Source organism: Cetorhinus maximus, chromosome 21 (genome assembly GCF_964194155.1).
Source record: "Cetorhinus maximus chromosome 21, sCetMax3.hap1.1, whole genome shotgun sequence".
In the NCBI taxonomy this organism is placed as follows: Eukaryota; Metazoa; Chordata; class Chondrichthyes; order Lamniformes; family Cetorhinidae; genus Cetorhinus; species Cetorhinus maximus.
The window spans coordinates 55,242,111-55,259,196 of record NC_135899.1 but is presented as its reverse complement, the minus strand read 5'-3'; positions in this window follow the sequence as shown (position 1 = coordinate 55,259,196).

Here is a 17,086-nt window from a genome sequence, read left to right as displayed (position 1 = left end):
TGGGAGAATGGCTGACGCCATGGAGACCCTGGTCCAGCAGAATGCAAGGATGTGCGCAGACCTGCACTCCATCGTGGCAGCCATGGGTGAGTGCCTGCAAAGGCAATGTGGGAGGGAAATGGGGCACCTCGACATCCCTCCAGGTGCTCCTTTCCTTCAAGGAGTCAGGCTCAGTTCCTCGGCATCCAAAGGGAGAAGGAGCAGCAATTGGATACCCCTCAGGAATCTCAGAGTCTGTCCACTCCCTCCAAGACCCCATTGCCTGTGACCCCCTCAACCTCATCGTCTGTAACTGCAGAGGGAGCAGCTGGCCCACAGGAGGACAGCAAAAGCAAGCCGGGCCCCCCAAGGCCTCGGATCTCCAGAGGAACCACACCAAAGGTACCAGAGGCAACAGGGCCAACCATTGCACTGGCTGTCTCCACTCCTGCTGCAGATGCCAGGGCAGCACCTATAAGTCTAAGGTTTTCAAAAGTTAAAAAATTCTTACCACAGCTGTCACTTTACAATCCGGAAATATATGCACTTTCAATGAATAATTCGTAATGGTGTCTTTCACTTCATTGACAGGCTTTGCGAGTCCTTCCCCTGTATCCCCCCACCACTAGCAGTTCAGCTGCACACAGCCAGCACACGAGTGATTCTGGAGGGAGAAGTGTGTGTGTGTATGTGTGTGTGTGTGTATGTGTGTGTGTGTGGGTGGGGGGGGTGGGGCCGGGGCAGTGCAGGACCTTTCTGAGCCTTGTGCAAGCACTCTCCCAAACATGTGGATCCTTCCCATCTCACACTCATCTCAATTTCCTGAGCATTTTCAATGCTGCTTGCTGGGGTTTGCTTTCAGTTGTCAGCCTGAGCTGACCTGCATCTCCGCCCACCCACAGATCACACTCCCATGCAGCACCTGATCTCGCCCACCACCACTCTCATTTCACTTTTGATTTAGTCAGTATTGTGGTGATTCAGTTTTTCTTTCACTCCCCCGCCCTTTCCTCTCCCCCATCACCCATTACCTTTCCTCCATCACTGTTTATCCTCTGGCATCACCTTCCACCTCCCCTCCATGACTGAACAACCGCAACCCTTTTTCTGGGATGTTTCAGTGAACATGCACATTCCCTTCCTTCCCAAAAATCCCACCCCCATCCAATATAAACTCCCCATCCTTGTCCTTCCCACCGCCAATGTCCATGTTGGCCTCTGAGTCCCCACCAACGCCCTCACTGTCCCTTCTACCGATACTGTCGAACCTTCACTCTCCCACCCTACCACCTCACTCTGCCCTCAGTCATTCTCACCATTCCCTTGTACCACGCCCACCAGCAGTTTGCTCGCCAGGAGACAGCTATGGACTCATCAGAGCCCTCTCTTGCATGCGCACCTGGACATCGTCCTACTCTGGACCCCTTCCCCCCTCCAGAATCCTTCTCCTCTTGGGACACCTTCCTCCCCTTTGAACCCTTTCCCCTCGCAAAGTCCTGCCCCCGAACCCTCCCACCAGACTCCTCCTGCCAGTCCTTCCCTCCACATCTATCCACCCACTTCATTCATCCCCCTTTGTGACTCCTTCATACACCCTTTCTTCTTCCTCCACCCTTATTCCCTCCCCTCTCCACGCTCCTTCCTCCCCCTGGACTCCTTACCCTCTCTGCACACTTCCCCCTTCCGAACTCCTTCCCTTACGCCTTCCACCCCCCTTACACCCACACACCCATTTGCCATCTTCTCCCCCATTACCTTGCCATCCCCCATAGTCCCTCCCCCTCCCCTCCTCCTTCTGACACCGCTGATCCCCTCCTCCCAAACTCACTGCCCCCGACAGCTTTGATTCCCCCCTCCCAACCTCACCCCCACACCCCCCCAAGACCTTCCTCTCCCACCCCCCCAGTACATCATCTTCTCCCAAACACAGCTGGACCTTCCTCTCCATCCCTTCAACCATCATCGTTGTGAGCAGACCCTCAATGGTGACTTTCCAACTTCCATGAGCTGCTTCGCAGCAGAGACATGTCCATGAGAATCCACCCAGCATGTCATGGACATTCCTCCAGGGTCCCTGGATGCTGCTGGCCGGCATCTTCTGCTCCTCGGATGTCTGCGATGTGAGCAAGGCCCTGACAGTAAGTCCCGACTTCTGCACATCACACTTGTCAAGACGTGTTTTCCCACCAACGTGGGTGGACGATCCAGCATGGAGAGATGATTCCGGCAGGTTGGCCTTACAATGATATGCAGATGTATTACAATGAGGTTCCCAACATCTGACGGCTGGAAATGCACCGTGCCATCGACAGGCTGAGCGGACGACCGTGAACTGGTTTCACGATGTCGTGAGCCAATTTTGGACTTCTTGCCATATTGTCTGCTCATGCCGCCGAACACACCGAATTCCACCCAAAGACAAATCAGGTATAGAAAGCAAAATAAAGGGAGAGAAAGAAAGGCTGGGTTAAGAGAAAAAAGGATGACAAAGAAAGTTAATTTACGTTTTTTAATTAATTCTCCAACAACAATTAAAACCTTGTTACAAAGATAATTTTCAGAGCAAGAGAGGTTGATTTCCAATGTACTTCTGAGCATTTGTCGCACCATTAAAAGAGTACTTTGACTTCAAATGGCTTAATTTTCTGTGGTGAGTTTACTCTGTAATGACAGTGTAAGTATAGGAACTTCATGCCACTCATTACATTTGAATGGGGGGAGAGACGGTGATATGCATTTTTGCAAAGCTGAAGGTAGAGCAGTGCATCCCCAAGAGCAATTTCTCAATTTCTGTGTTTAATCATGCATCTGTCCTTGCCTGTAGCTCCTGTGACATTTGCATGTAAATAATGGTGAGCATTATTAGCCTCACTGTTACATTAAGAGCAATGGCCAAATCTTCTGTCTGGAGTCTAAGTTCGATTGTAGACATCGAAATGGGAGTGATTTCCACTGTGGGGCAGGACAGCTGACCAAGCACGATCCTGCCCTGTTCAGCTCATTAAACATACATCTGCGAGGAGCTCGCCAATTCTTATGGTGGGGGCAGGCAGCAAGTCGCCATCCCAGCCGTGACCTCATCAGGTTGAAGGTCCAGGCACCATGCTTAAAGGGCATTGGACTGCCTGCACTACCCCTTCCTACTTTGGCCAGCCACTGCTCCACCCTTGCTTGCTAACCCTTTCTCCCTTCCTTGGTCATCCTCCATGCAACTTTGACTGCCACCACCGGCTCTCAAACATAGGCTGGCATTTAGAGATGCTCCTCAAAGAGAACAATGCAGCAGCAACTCACTGATAATCATGGAAGAAGTCTACCTCTCCAGGTGCACACCACGTATGGGTAACCGTAAAATTGAACATACTAATTTCTTACTGGTGGAGTATTTAATTTGGAGGCGGTACTTAATTCCGAGAGGTGACCTTTTGATCAGAATGCATGATATGCTAATGCACGCAAAACGGTTTCCCAACATTGTTCATCGGGCAGCGCAACCCACCTTTAAAGTCCCAAGACCTTGATCCCTAAAGTTCACCCTGCTGCCGGGGAACTGATTTTCGGCCTCATGCCAAATTAAGATCCCCTGCCCTCCAACTTTCCCGTTGCTGGTGGGATCAGAAGATTCCCCCCATATTTAGATCATTATTGTGGGGAGCATCAGTGTCGATGAATAGAGTGCCCTTTCCCTTCCAGTGCCTCATGGAAGTTCTGAGGATCACCTATTCAGATAAGAAGTTTACCCAGGTTAAGCTAGTGATGTCTGTAGAGCTATTCGAGAGAGGAGATTCAAAACCAGAGGGAAGGAAATATGATTTGAGCTCAGGAGGATGTTGGTATAAACTCATGATTCTCAGTGTTGCCAAGGGAGTCTAACCAAATGCTGACCTGGTTTTTCTCATTTTCGATGCTGACAAAGTCTGCTGTGTACTTCTGCAAATTGTGTCAGTCATTGGTAGTTTTCTTACCTCTGCAACAGAAAACCACGGATTTAAGCCCCACTCCCGAGACTTGAGCACAAAACCTAGGCTGACACCAGCAGTGCAGTACTGAGGGAGTGCTGCATTATTGGAGTTGCCGTCTTTCAAATGAAACACCAAACCAAAACTCCTTCTGCTCTCTCAGGGAGATGTAGGTTCCATGACACTATTTCAAAGAAAAGCAGGAGAGTTCTCCCTGGTCTCTTGGGCAATATTTATCTTACAACCAACATGACTAAAACAGATTCTCTGGTCATTATCACCTTGCTGCTTGTGTGATCTGTCTTGTCTGTAAATTGATTGCCAGGTTTTTTATAGCACGGTGATTATATTTCAAAAGCACTTCAAGAGCTGTAAAGTGCTTTGAGATGTGCTGAGGTCATGAAAGGTGCTATAGAAATGGAAGTTCTTTCTTTCTATTTTCTGTAACACCAAGTGCCATTCTATCATGCCACACTGGCTCACTGAACAACACTGGCTCTCGGTCAAACAAAGTCTTGATTTTAAAATTCCCTTCCTTGTTTTCAAATCCCTCCTTGGCTTTGCTCCACCCTAATCTCCTCCAGCCCCACAAACACCTGAGATATCTGTGCTCCGTGAATTCTGGCCTTTTGTACATCACCAATTTTAATTGCTCCATAATTGGTGGCTGCGCCTTCAGTTGCCTAAGCCTCAAAGCTGTGCAATGCCCTCCCCACACCTCTCCGCCCCGCTACATCGCTTTCCTCCTTTAGGACACGATTTAAAACCTACCTCTATGACCAAGCTTTTAACCATATAACCTAATATCTCTCCTTACTTTATTTTATAATGCTCCTGTGAAGCCCATTGGGAGAGCTGAGGTGCTAAACACTTATAAGTTGTTGTTTTTCAATTCAGGTTTCCAATATTTGTGGGTTCTCATAATTTTGTATATTTTCTTTGAAAGGCTAATTTATCCATTATTTAATTTGACATATGGTATTACATTTATTATTGCATATGATGTTACATGGGGGAGACAATGGTGTAGTGGTATTGCTGCTGGACGAGTAATCCAGAGACCTAGGGTAATGCTCTGGGGACTCGGGTTTGAGTGGCAGATGGTGGAATTTGAATTCAACACAAAAAAATAAATCTGGCAGATGGTGGAATTTGAATTCAACACAAAAAAATAAATCTGGAATTAAAAGTATAATGATGACCATGCTGATTGTTGTAAAAACCCATCTGGTTCACTAATGTCCTTTAGGGAAGGAAATCTGCTGTCCTTACCTGGTCTGGCCTACATGTGGCTCCAGACCCACAGCAATGTGGTTGGCTCTAAAATGGCCTAGCAAGCCACTCAGTTGTATCAAACTGCTGTAAAGTCAAAGACAACTAGGGATGGGCAATAAATGCTGGCCCATCCAGCAAAGCCCACATCCAATGAATAAAAAAAAATGTCAACCCATGGTTACCTCAATAGATAGATTGTAACTATTAAGGGTGAAATGTGAATGCAAAAAGGGTGAATGACTAAAAATAATTTTAAAAGATTATTGTTGTAAGTATGTTTTCAGATACAGCGCAATGTCCAAGTGAATCTAACGAAGATTGGAAAACACGCTCCTCATGCCACAAAATGATGCTAAAATCAGATGCCTAGAGCTCTGAAGATCATAACTCTGATGTTCTGTAAATCCTTTCCCCTCCTCCACTCAATTTATCAGAAGGACAAAACCACACTGCTTCTTTTTCTTTATTCTTTCATGGGATGTTGGCGTCACTGATAAGGCCAGCATTTGTTGCCCTTCCCTAATTGTCCATGAACTGAGTGGCTTGTTAGGCCATTTCAGAGGGCAGTTAAGAATCAACCACATTGCTGTGGGCCTGGTGTCACATGTAGGCCACACCAGGTTAGGACGGCAGATTTCCTTCCCGAAAGGACATTAGAGAACCAAATGGGTTATTACGACAATGGATGATAGTTTCATGGTCACCATCACTGATATTGTATCAAACTGCCAAAAAATCAACAAAAAGGAATGAAGCCAAACAGATCACCCGGCGTCAACCTAGGCACCGGAAATAACAATGACAAACCCAGCCCTGTCGACCCTGCAAAGTCCTCCTTACTAACTTCTGGGGGCTTGTGCCAAAATTGGGAGAGCTGTCTCCTAGACTAGTTAAGCAACAGCCTGACATAGCCATACTCACAGAATCATACCATACAGATCATGTCCCAGACCCTACCATCACCGTCCATGGGTATGTCTTGTCCCAGAGATGGTGGCACAGTAGTTTACAGTCAGGAGGGAGTTGCACTTGGACTCCACAACATCAACTCCGGACCCCATGAATTCTCATGGTATCAGGCCAAACGTGGGCAAGGAAACCTCCTGCTGGTTGCCACATAGCTTGTTCCCCAACCGCGCCCCCCCACCCAGCCCCGCCTCAGCTGATGCATCAGCACTCCTCCATGTTGAACACCACTTGGAGGAAGCACTGAGGGTGGCAAGGGCACAGAATGCACTCTGGGTGGGAGACTTCAATGTCCATCACCAAGAGTGGCTCGGTAGCACCAACACAGACTGAGCTGACCAAGTCCTAAATGATATAGCTGCTAGACTGGGTCTGTGGCAGGTGGTGAGAGAACCAATAAGAAGGAAAAACATCCTCACCAACCTGCCTGCTGCATGTGTAACTGTCCATGACAGTATCAGCAGGAGTAACCACGGTACAGTCCTAGTTGAGACAAGTCCCAACTTCATAGTGGGGATAACCTCGATCGTTTTGTATGGCACTACAACTGTGCTGGCAAGACTGGGCATCCATGAGGCGATGTGGGCCATCAGCAACAGCCGAATTGTGCTCGAACACAATCTGTAACCCCATGGCCCAGCATATCCCCCACTCTACCAATACCACCACTGGAGGAGGCTCCACAAATATCCCCATCAACAATGATGGAGGAGCCCAGTGCCTCAGTGCAAAAGATAAGGCTGAAGCATTCATAAAAAGCTTCAGCCAAAAGGGCCAAATGATGTCCCATCTCGGCCTCCTCCTGAGGACCCCAGCATCACAAGTGCCAGTCTTCAGCCAATTCGATTCTGTCCACGTGGTATCAAAAAACAGCTGAAGGCACTGGATACTGCAAAGGCTATAGGCCCGAACAATATTCTGGCAATAGTACTGAAGACTTGTACTCCATTACTTTCTGCGCCCTTAGCCAAGCTGTTCCAGTACAGCTACAACACTCGGCTATGTGAAAAATGACCTAGATGTCTCCTTTCCACAATACGCAGGACAAATCCAACCCTGCAAACTACCGCCCCATCAGTCTACTCTCGATCATCAGTAAAGTGATGGAAGGGGACATCAACAGTGCTATCAAGCGGCACTTGCTCAGCAATAACCTGCTCTCTGGTGCTCAGTTTGGATTGTGTTAGGGCTACTCAGCTCCTGACCTCATTACAGCCTTGGTTCAAACATAGACAAAAGAGCTGAACTCCTGAGGTGAGGTGAGAGTGACTGCCCTTGACATCAAGGCTGCATTTGACTGAGTGTGGAATCAAGGAGCCCTAGCAAAACTGGAGTCAATGGGAATCAGGGGGAAAACTCTCTCCATTGTTTGGCATTATACCTAGCACAAAGGAAGGTGGTGTGATTGTTGGAGGTCAATCAACTCAGTTCTAGGACATCATTACAGGAGTTCTTCAGGGCAGTGTCCTAGGCCCAGCCATCTTCAGCTTCATCAATGACTTTCTTTCCATCATAAGGTCAGAAGTGTGGATGTTCGCTGATGATTGCACAATGTTCAGGAACATTTGTGACTCCTCAGATACTGAAGCAGTCCACGTCCAAGTGCAGCAAGACCTAGGCAATATCCAGGCTTGGGCTGACAAGTGCAAGTAACATTTGTGCCACACAAGTGCCAGGCAATGACCATCTCCAACAAGAGAGAATATAACCATCACCCCTTGACATTCAATGGCATTACCATCGCTGAATCCCTCACTATCAACATCCTGAGGGTTACCATTGACCAAAAGCTGAACTAGACTAGCTATATAAATATTATGGCTAAAAGAGCAGGTCAGAGGCAAAGAATCCTGTGGCGAGTAACTCACCTCCTGACTCCCCAAAGCCTGCCCTCCATTTACAAGGCACAAGTCAGGAGTGTGATGGAATACTCTCCCCTTACCTGATAAGTGCAGCTCCAAAAACACTCAGGAAGCTTGACACCATCCAGGACAAAGCAGCCACTTGATTTGCACCCTATCCACAAACATTTACTCCCTCCACCATCGGCGAACAGTGGCAGCAGTGTGTACCTTCTACAGGATGCACTGCATAAACTCACCAAGGCTTCTTAGACAGCACCTTCGAAACCCACGACCGCTACCAACTAGAAGGACAAGGGCAGTAGATACATGGGAACACGACCGCCTAGAAGTTCCCCTCCAAGCCACTCACCACCCTGACTTGGAAATATATCATTGATCCTTCACTGTCGCTAGGCCAAAATCCTGGAACTCCCTTCCTAACAGCACTGTGGGTGTACCTACACCACATGGACTACAACAGTTCAAGGAGGCAGCTCACCAATGCCTTCTCAAGGGAAGCTAGGAATGGGCAATAAATGCTGGCCTAGCCAGCGAAGCCAACATTGTGTAAATGAATAAAGAAAGCCTCAAAATTAACTCGGCAGTATTTTTGAGTGGATCACGTTTACTGTCGGTTCTGACAGTACTTTTTCTGTGAATAACCTAGCCTTTTGCTCTAGCCAGGAATCAGACTATCTCAGCATCACGTGTAATCTGCTTCTCGTACTAGCAATCACAACACCCCTGTCAATATTCACTTAACTCACAAAGAAAAGGAGAGATAGCAGGGGGCATGAGGCTGTAAAACAACTTCATTTGTCAACTAAAGGCAGACTCTGCTGGAATTAGGGGCTAAATAAATGTTTCAGTTTGGTTTCTAGGTCCTGTCACATTGGATGGAAATCTAGCAATACTTTGACAAGCCAGTGAGGATCATAGAAACAGGAGTAGGCCATTTAGCCCCTCAAGCATGTTCTTATATTTAATGATATCATGGCTGATCTGTGACTTAACTCTATATACTTGCTTTGCCTCATATGCCTTAATATCCAGGGTTAACAAACCTCTATAAATCTCAGATTTAAAATTTAAAATTGACCCAGCATCTGTAGTGTGAAGGGTTAACCCTAATGGCAGCTCCTGGGCATGTGCATAAGAAGCTGTCACATCTTAGAGAGTAGCTCTAGTTAGGTCTGGGTCTTGTTTAACCTTTGTAAATAAACAGTATCTAAATAACTAAAAGCAAAACACTGCAGATGCTGGAAATCTGAAACAAAAACAAAAGTTGCTAGAAAAACTCAGCAGGTCTGACAGCATCTGTGGAGAGAAAGACAGAGTTAACATTTCGAGTCCATATGACTCTTCTTCAGAACTAAAGAGAAATAGAAATGTGGTGAAATGTATATTGTTTAAGGGAGGTGGGACAGGTGAAGCTGGATAGAAGGCCAGTGATCCTTATCTTCCGATTAGGAACTTTATAGCCTTCCGGATTTAACATTGAGTTCAACAACTTCAGATCATGAACTCTCTCCTCCATTGTCACCCCTTTTTGATCCCTCTTTTTCAGCATTTATTTTTTAATTTATATCTATCTATATATATATATATATGTATATATATATTCCTACCTATTTCTATTATTTTTTTGAATTTCTTTCCATTCATTGTTTTATCCCCACCTTTTAGCCTATTTCAATCTTTTCCCCACACCATCCCCTCCCCCCACCCCACCCCCACTAGGGCCATCTGTCACTTGCTCATCCTGCTTTCTACTCTTACTGTCACCATTAAAACTTCCTTTAGCCAGTATCACCACCATCAACACCCCTTTTGTTTATGACATCTTTTGCAATTTCTCCTTTGCCTCCACCTATCACTGGCCTTCGGTCCAGTTTCACCTGTCCCACCCCTCACCCCCTTAAACAGTATATATTTCACCACATTTCTACTTCTCTTTAGTTCTGAAGAAGAGTCATATGGACTCGAAATGTTAACTCTGTCTTTCTCTCCACAGATGCTGTCAGACCTGCTGAGTTTTTCCAGCAATTTTTGTTTTTATTTCAGTATCTAACTAAATGTGTTTTCAACAAAATATCATTGCCTCCAGCAAGATCTCTTCCAGAGTAAGGAGCTAAGGAATCCCAAGATAAAACCACAATAACAAAGCAACAACTGGCATTTGCAGAAGAGAGATCCAAACTTCCAGCACTCTTCACATGTAGAAGTGTTTCCTAACTTCACTTGTGAAAGATCTACTTCTATTTTTTAGGCTAAGATCTGAATTTCCCAACCAGTGAAATAGTTTCTCTCTATCTACCATAATGAGCTGTATCTGGGGAACCTGTGTGAATTATACACTGTGTCCAACTATTTACTAATTTGACAGTTTTTAGACCAGAGTGGTGCCTAGGGGTATAGATCTCCTATAGCCACCACCCACACTCCCTGTAGAACAGGCATAGGGAAAAGTTCTCTGTTGATATTGCAATACATTAGAAAGAGCTGTAAGCATATTTTATTTCCATAATGTCCTCAAACTATTAATGCTACAATAATTTTATTGGATTCACTTATCTGTTCTTAATAAACTGCAATACCTCTATTTATTGACTTAAAGGTAATTAAAGGCAATGTGAGGTACTATTATGTTTGCACTACATGTCATTAAAATTAGTCTGAAGACTGTGTCTAAAACCCTAGAACTATAATAAACATTCATGCTGGGTAAGCTACTTTTAAGAAGAAAATGTAATGCCATTTTTGATGTTTCTGAGGCATTGAAATATTTGGAGAACTGTACAACATTGAAGACAAAGTCTCTAAGAAGTTAAATACAAAGTTTATTGATAGAAAAATTAGCCCCTTGTGCCCTTTTCAAGTTATGGAAACTCCATGTTCTGATGAAATGTCAGAACTATATGCTCAGTACTTCATGAAAAGATTGTCTTCCAATGCAACATCTTCCAGCCCAGGTGCATAAATAATCCCATTTGTATTGCTATGGACAGGGGAGAGAGGCAAACCTGAACTCATTCATTTTCTCGCCATTTGTCTGTAAGCAGAGGTTCTAATTTTTGAAATAGGCTGTGGCTTTTTCCCCAAACCCTCCAATTGTGAAATCAATTTTTAAAGTAACTCAAGGCAAACTCTCGTCAGTGTTAAATCAGAAGTATTGTTTATTCATACATTCAAACCCAAGGGATGGTCATAACTTCATACACGTACACACGCAAGCACACAATAAGAAGATAGGAAAAAGGAGTTTTTACAACCATGAATAAAGGAACCACAGATACAGATGTCAGTTCACATGATTGCCAGAGGCCAGAAAGTCAGAGTCCAGTGAGGGTTCCTTCACGGACTAGTTATGTTACTGATGGGTTCAGCTAGCAGAAGTTGTAGAATCCCTTTAAATTTATGGTGACACACCAAGATAACGTTGATATACAGATACTTGGTCTGTTGAGCAGGTGATGGCAGGAATCTTCCAGAGAATCAGGCTTCGAGGAACCTTAGGCCTGATGCAGGTGTTGCTCAGCCTGGAATTCTGCTGTGGTATTTTCAGGCTGGAGGGTAAACAGTAGGCTGAGTTATGAGTCTAGAAATGTAATATTAATACTTTCCGAAGGCCAGAATCTTAGGTCATGTGATGTTGCCCATTAATGAGTCAGTTACAGGCTAACCAGCAGGTTCTATGCCTCTGTTCAAAATCCATTGTTTACCTTAGGAGATAGAGGGTGGCTATTAGTGCCTCTGCAAGTATAACAAGTTTTGATGGCTCCCCCTTTGTTTTAGGAATTGGCTGGGGAGACAGATCCTGTCCCTGGTTTCATTGTTTGAAAAAGCCCTCACACTGACAAGTATGAAATTCCACAGGATGAGGGTTGAGCTTTTGTCCTGTAACTGCTGTTGGAAATTTCCAGAAACTGTAGCTAACTTGTGAATCATGTGACCTCTAGCAGCCATCTTTTGGTTCACCAAATTCCCCGTTTTAAATAAGCAAAAAAGTAAGGTTTGATTTAAACAATTTATGATATCTTTCATGTCTTAAGAACATGATAGTATTATATTTTCAAAGAGTGACAGTCCACGAGCTCTTAGAAAGAACTTTTCTAGATGTCATGGTGCATGAGAAATCAATGGGGGGAGTTTTAATGTCAATGAGTTGGGCGGGATCGGGCACAAGCAGAAGGTAAAAATTCTCAAATTCTCAAACCTGACTCCAAGCCACCAATTCCATTTTTAGTGGAGGCAGGTCAGAGGGGTGGGTGGCTAATCCATGCTTAGGAAGCGGGCTGGTCACAAAAATCTTTTAACTCTATTTCAAATTAATTCTTCTTTTTAGCACATGGAGGCATGTATCCCAGAATGTCAGGAATCCTGGAAGGTAAAGGAGGCAAGCAGAGCTGAATCTATAAAGTATTTCATTTATAATACTGCTTTGAGACCAGGAGAAGAATATTTCCCCAGTCCAAACAAACTTGCCTGTGCAAGATTAGGCATCCTACCACCAGCTGACCTCTATACCTCACAGGATTGGCTGAGCTCCCCATGATGTCTGATCACAATGTCTGAGCACAATGTCCAAACTTATATCCAAACAAACATCCATACCCCCATCATCCAAAATGCCAGACTTAATTGACATTGGTTCCCCATCTGATACCCAGCTGGTGATACTGCCAGCCTGTTAATCATACAGTCAGAATGTCATTAAAAAACAGGAGACCATTCAGCCCACTGAGTCCATGCCATGGTTAGCTGTTGTGTTAGAAACCTGTTCAAAAAATGTAAGCAATGTCTTGCTATTTAAATTTGGCAGGATGGGCAGGAAACTCTTACTTTCAAGTTTCCCATCTGAAAACCCCCACTCTTGCTCTCTTCCCGGCTCTGACTAAATATCGGGCCTTATGAGTTGGGCTACAAAAGCCTGCATCCTCCTGGCTGTGCTCTATTTATCATGCAGCCCAACACATTGGGCAGAATTTTATGACAGCGGGATTTTATGTTTCTGCTGAAGTCAATGAGGTTTATAATGTCTCACCGCATTTTACGGCCCCGTCACCTCCGAAACGGGGCCTTAAAATTCTGCCCATTGTTTTCATGGGCTGATAACTTTGGGCAGGATTTTCCTGCATCGTCACGGGCAGGGCGGGAAAATTTGGAGAGCCACTGACTTTTAACGGCTCTCCAAATTTTCTCTTCCCGCCTGCGACGATGCCCACCGGTGTCAGTGCCAGAAAATCCCGCCCAAATATCTCCCTTTGGAATTGGACCGTAATGGAAGATTGATGATTATTCTATTGCATAACCTCAGTGTATGGTATTACTTTTTGTCAGCATCTAACTTCGGAAAGCTATTGGGTCCCAGGACTCCTTGTCATGCTCTCCTCTTCAATAATCTGACAGCTTTTGAGTAGCTTCCAAAAATTATAACTGGCAGCCCATTCTAACTATGCCTGAGACTTTTTCCTCACACTTTAGTTAAATATACAAAGTAAAAAACACCATTTTCTAAGAAGGTAGTTTGTAGATGTTAGAGTAACTATGAGCAATGGGATGTTGAACATTAGAAGCTGACAGTCAACATCACTTGACAATTGCAGAACCAGTGACGGAAGCTTCCCTGGGGAAAGTGAGGCTTTACCACTAAAAAGCACACATGTTCAGTCAATTAAAAAAACACAGAAAATGGTTGAAATATTCAGTAGGTCAAGCAGCATCTGTGGAGTGAGAAACAGAGGTAACATTTCAGGCCAAAGATCTTTCATCAGAACTGGAAAAGTTAGAGAAATAACTCCTTCTAAGCACATACAAAAGCTGGAGAAAATGGGGTGGGAAGTAAAGAATAAAATGGAAAGTCTGTGATAGGATAGAAAGTAGGAGAGATTAAATGACAAAAGGGATGAAGGCGCAAAGCAAAATGGGGGTGGTGGTGGTAATAGGAGAAGTAAAGAAACAAATGATGGGTCTAGAGGAGGTAAAAATGGCAGCACCAAAACCACTGCCAGCATCTGCTGTCCGGCAAAGTTGGAGTGGTGGTGATAATCTGAAGTTGCTGAACTCATATTAATTCTGGCAGGTTGCAAAGTGCCTGGTCAAAAAACTGTGTTGGTCCTCGTGCTTGAGTTGAGCTTCACTGCAAAGTGTAGGAGTTCAAGGGCAGGGAGGTCAGTGTGGTATAGAGAATTAAAACACGAAGGTCACAATTGTAGACTGCTCAGAAGTGCACAGCAAAGTGATCATCCAATCTACGTTTGCTCCCCCAGTGTAAAGGAGATTGGATTGTAAACAGTGAATGCAGTAAGCTAAATTGAAAGAAGTACAAGTAAATCACTACTTCATCTAGAAGGATTATTTGGAGTCCAGGGCAGTGGGAAGGAAGGAGGCGAAAGGGGAGGTTTTGCATCTCCTGCCTTTTGTCATTTAATTGGACCAATCCTCCACCCTATCACCAACCTTACCTTTAGTTCTTTCCTCCCCTTATACCACCCTGTCTTTCCCCTGGCTCTGTACTTACTTTAAAACGGTTAAATGTTGAACTTTTTCCAATTCTGGTGAACAGACACAGACCTGAACATTGGGTGGGATTTAGTTTGTGCGATGGAGTTCCCTCCCAGTGGTTCTCTCTGGGAGACCAGGTATAATTTAGGTGCAATCAGGCACTTACCTTGATAGCAACAGGCATCCCAGGCATTCAAGGCCCCAATGGACTGGAAACCCCACTTCCGAGAGCTACCGAGAGTGTATTGGGGGCAGTGGTTGCTACTGGTAATGTGCTAAAGCCTTTAACAGGGACCATCACTGGATCCCTGGAGAAAGGTAAATTGGTGGGGGTGGGGGGGAAGGGTCACTGGCGAGGGCCTAAGGTGGCTTGGAAGCAAGGACAGAGAGTCTTGGCTTTCAGTGGTCTCGCCTTCCCAGTGCCAGTTCCCTCGATAGGGCAATGAATGCCCCTTTGGGCCACTTACAAACCCAATAGTGTTTGCTGGCTGGCCTTTGGAAGGCATGGGAGCCCCATGCAAGTCCCATTAAAACCCTGAGGCACCATTAAATCATGTTAAGCTCAGTTATAATTGACTCATCGATGAGCCTAATTGACATCCCACTGCCAGCAGACAGAATTATTGTATCGGTACCTTATTGCCCCCTGCTAAATTTAGGACAGTTTACCTGCTGCGGGGAATAGAATGTGGGTGCTCCCCACCCCCTAAATTCTCCCAGCCCCTTCGCCCTCATGCCCGCTCCAGCAGCTTCCATTATATTCTGCCCTTTAACTCTGTTTCTCTCTCCACGGACGTTACCTGATCTACTGACTGTTTCCAACATTTTCAGTTGTTATTTCATTCCAACATGGGCAAGCAGTTTGCTTAATGATTGAGGAACATTGGGCCCTATTCTCTCTGCACGTAAACAGACTGCCCCATGTAGCATTGAAATTGAGGTCAGGAACTTTATTTTTATGCCGGCGGTTTGGAAAGAATTGAGAACAATACATGACAAGACCACAATTATATTATTCACAAGTAAACATACAAGGATTTTTGAGCTCATGTGGTGCTTGGAAGAAGTAGATTTCTGTTTTGAAACAGCACAAAATATGAAGGGTTTCTGCACCATAAAGTTCAATTTCCAAACCACATTCCATTTGAACACGGTTCCCTGCTGGGATTGAGTCATCAGTGAATTTACCCAAACTCTACTGCACAAAGAGATTTTTTTTTAACATTCAATCAAGGACAAACTAGAAGTGAACTAACCCAAAGCTGGAGACCCTCTGTTGGGGCGTGCTGCACAATGAGCTGCCTCCTGCAAGGACCATGCAGTTCCCCGTGCGGGGAAGAGTGATCACACGGTACATAAGAAGACTCCGAGCTGGTGCTGCCATGACATCATTCAGCTCTGCCAGTTGATTTGTCATGCTATTTGCATTATTGGACCATGCTGGTCCATTCAACATATTTGCTTGCCACTCACCAAAGAATATGCGTTCAGCCTAACACTAGTGTTGTATAAAGGACCAGGTACCCAGCTTGCATGTAAGGTGATTTAGAAAGTTCTGCTATTGCAAAGTGTTGTGTTTTGGTGTGTTTTTGGAGGTGTTAGTGTAAGTTCTTGGATTTGGCAGCCAGTGCTGCTGCAGCCTCTCAAGAGAGGTGGGGGGGGGGGCGAGGATTTTGTGACCTGTCCACACAATGACTGCAACAGGCATGGGGGCAGCAGCTCCAGTCTCTAGGTCTGCAGCATGACAGGGAGGTGGAGTAGAGGCTGCAGAGAAGGCAAGGTCTGCGTGATACCCTCTGCTGGAGCCGAGCTCCTCCATGCTCCTTGACAGACAATGACAGGAGGCTGTCTGGCAGGCCAGCCAATGCATCCAGCATCCCAGAGTGCACCCTCATCAATGTTCTTCCATAGGCTTCTCCACCAAGGTCCTCAGCTGAGTCTCTTGTAGTAGAACTCACCTGTGAGCTCAACCCTCCCAGTGAGCTAGTATAAAAACTATCCTTTTCCATTGGCCTGGCCACAGCCACCTATCCTGATCATTCACCATCTGTTTATCCCAGATCCATACTAGCTTCTACAATACATGCAACACCAGTACCTGAGCTGGTGGACGCAGGTGTCAGATTAAGTGACAGGACATCTTCAGAACTGCTGTGCAGTTGCTCCCTCTCATCCCTCTGGGGCTGTTGTAACTAGACAGGCTGCAGATCTTGGCTGTCTGAAAGCAGGAAATTAGAAAGGAGATGATTGGGGTGAGGGAAGTGAGTGATGGGATGAAAAGCAAGAGATCCTCGATCACACCACCCGCAGCTTGCTTATCATGGCACAAATTAAGAGGAGTGTGAACTGGCAGTGGAAAAGGGCATAAACCATGAACATACTGTCATCCTCAATGATTTCAGCAATATCGGATGCCATGAACTTTGTAGCTGCCAGCCTTATGATGCAGAGAACCATCTCCTCTATAGGGCTCAGGAGATGCAATGATCCTTGTACCCCTCCAGTCCTGGTACTCAGGGGTACTCTGCTCCTTACCATTGTTGCCACTTTGTCTTGCAA